The sequence below is a fragment of the Hibiscus syriacus genome, unplaced genomic scaffold (assembly GCF_006381635.1).
Source record: "Hibiscus syriacus cultivar Baekdansim isolate YM2019G1 unplaced genomic scaffold, ASM638163v2 tig00011277_pilon, whole genome shotgun sequence".
Lineage (NCBI taxonomy): Eukaryota > Viridiplantae > Streptophyta > Magnoliopsida > Malvales > Malvaceae > Hibiscus > Hibiscus syriacus.
In genome coordinates, this window is record NW_024062247.1 from 52501 (window position 1) to 55713 (window position 3213).

The window sequence follows — 3213 nt, forward strand, 5'->3', positions numbered from 1 at the left end:
GGGTGGATAAGGTTTTTTTTTGGAAGAGGGCTCTTTGAGTTTGAGTGGAGAAAAGGGTTGTCCAGTTGCTTTGATGAGGGGTAGGCTTGCAGCATAACTCGCTCGAGGCTTCTATCGAGTCTGATGCGTACCCCTGGAAAGACAATGACCAATGCACAGGTGGGTGCTACACCACTCCGAGTTGATACCTCGCCCATGATATGGGGAAGAGGTGCATGAGTATCGGGCGCACCGACCATTAACTCTATCACGTCCTTCTAGCTACCATGTCTGACTAGCCCCACCGGTGAGGGGGGATGACCTGTGCTAGCGCTAGGTGTTACCTCATCCCCGTGAGGTGGCGAGGCCCACACCCTCCGGGGTGTGGGAGGGGGTGCCAGCCCACATCCCCGTATCCAAGTGCTTACCCGTAAGTATTGTTCGTTGGTTTGACCCTTTGTTGAGGACATCCATCGAAGTCTCGGTCGGGGAATTACCGCTTTCAGAATTCCCCATTTCAATAGGGGAGGGGAGGGTCATTTTCCATCGTCTGAGAATTATCTCGGTTGTAGACCGTAACTAATTTCCATTATTTCCCACCATTCATCGAGGCCATCCATCAATTTAAACTTTCGGGGCTCTAGTGCTTTTCGATTTATCCATTTCCAAGGGCGTAGGGCGTTTTCCATTATTTGGGACTTATCGGAGTTCTGATTATACCTCGCTGGAGCGTCGCTGGGGCACCACTGGGAACCTTGCCGGTGGTGGGGGGCTCCGGTGGCCGGTATGGGACCGTGGGTAGCGTCGGGTCATGTTGCGGTCAGAACCCCAGGGATAAAAGAACTTAGGCAAAATGCTACCAGTAGACATTGAAATGTATGAAATGCGGACACTTCCTTCTCCACGCACCAGGGGCCGTACGCCCCGCCAGACGCTGTGCGAGGTTCCCTCACAAAGTCGGACTAGAGTTAAGCTCAATCTTTCCCCACTGATTCTGCCAAGACCATTCCCTTGGCTGTGGATTCGTTGGATAGTAGACAGGGACAGTGGGAATCTCGTTAATCCATTCATGCACGTCACTAATTAGATGACGAGGCATTTGGCTACCTTAAGAGAGTCATAGTTACTCCCGTCGTTTACCCGCGCTTGGTTGAATTTCTTCACTTTGACATTCAGAGAACTGGGCAGAAATCACATTGCATGAGCATCCGTAGGGACCATCGCAATGCTCTGTTTTAATTAAATAGTCGGACTTCCCTTGTCCGTACCAGTTCTAAGTCAACTGTTCGTCGCCTGGGGAAGGCCCCCGAAAGAGCTGTTCGAGCAGTGTACCGACTGCCGATGGGTTCGGGACTAGGACCCCCATGTCCAGCCCTCAGAGCCAATCCTTTTCCCGAGGTTACAGATCCATTTTGCCAACTTCCTTGACTACATTGTTCCATCGACCAGAGGTTGTTCACCTTGGAGACCTGATGCATATATGAGTACGACCGGGCGCGAAAGGCACTTGGTCCTCCAGATTTTCTAGGGCTGACAGGGGCGCATCGAACACCACGCGACGTGCGGCACTCTTCTGGCCACTGGACCCTACCTCCGACTGAACCATTTCCAGGGTGGGCAGGCCGTTAAAGATAAAAGATAACTCTTTTCGAGGCCCCTGCCGACATCTACGGACTCCCTAACGTTGCCGCCAGCCACCAACCACTGCGTCCCGATTCAGGAATTTTAACCCGATTCCCTTTCGAAACTCGCGCGAATGCGCTCTCAGATGGGCTTCCCCCGTCTCTTAGGATCGACTAACCCATGTACAAGTGTCGTTCACATGGAACCTTTCCCCTATTCAGCCTTCAAAGTTCTCATTTGAATATTTTCTACTACCTCTAAGATCTGCACTGACGGCTGCTCTGCCCGGGCTCACACCCCAGGTTTTACAGTGACCGCCTAGTCCTCCTACTCATCGGGGCCTGGCCCTTGCCCCGACGGCTGGGTATAGGTCACGCGCTTAAGCGCCATCCATTTTCGGGGCTAGTTAATTCGGCAGGTGAGTTGTTACACACTCCTTAGCGGATTTCTACTTCCATGACCACCAGCTTCTAGTTCATCCCACATCGCTAGTTCTGCTTACCAAAAATGTCCCACTTGGAGCTCTCGACACCATGCACGGCTCAACGAAGCAGTCGCGCCGTCCTACCTATTTAATGTTTGAGAATAGGACGAGGGTGTTGCATCCTTGATGCCTCTAATCATTGGATTTACCCGATAGAACTCGCTAAGAGCTCTAGCTATCCTAAGGGAAACTTCGGAGGGAACCAGCTACTAGACGGTTTGATTAGTCTTTCGCCCCTATACTGAAGTCAAGCAAATGATTTGCATGTCAGTATCGCTGCGGGCCTCCACCAGAGTTTCCTCTAGCTTTGCCCTGCTCATGCATAGTTCACCATCTTTCGGGTCCTGTCAGGCATGCTCTCACTCGAACCCTTCTCAGAAGATCAAGGTCGGTCAGCGGTGCACCCGTGAAGGATCCTGTCAATTAGGTTCTTTGCGCCTTACGGGTTTTCTACCGTTGACTCGTACAAATGTCAGACTCTTTGGTCCGTGTTTCAAGACGGGCCGGATAGGGAGCCCGTAGGCCGACACCCTGAGCACGCCGATACCGAACCACACCGAGACGGCGCGTGCTAGGTTCCACGATCGAGGTAATGTCGTCTCCACGAGCATATCAAAGGCTCGGCCTTGGGCCGCCACCATGATCCGCATCGGTCCATGCCCCGAGCCAATCGGTGGACCGGCTGTCGTAATTCCACATCCGACCGGAGCAGATCACCGGCCCCCATCTGCTTCTCTCCTGACAATTTCAAGCACTCTATGACTCTCTTTTCAAAGTCCTTTTTATCTTTCCCTTGTGGTATTTGTTTGCTATCAGTATCTCGCCTGTAGTTAGCCTTGGACAGAATTTACCGTCCGATTAGGGCTGTATTCCAAAACAACCAACTCGTAGATAGCGCCTCATGGTGTGACAGGGTCCGGGCACGACGGGGCTCTCACCTTCTACGGTACCCTTTTACAGGGGACTTGGGCCCGGTCCGTCGCTGAGGACGCTTCTTCATACTACAATTCGAACGCCAAGGGCGATCGATTATTAAGCTTGGCTCTTCCCGGTTCGCTCGTCGTTACTAAGGGAATCCTTGTAAGTTTTTTTTCCTCCGCTTAGTGATATTGTCATGGGCTAGAAAC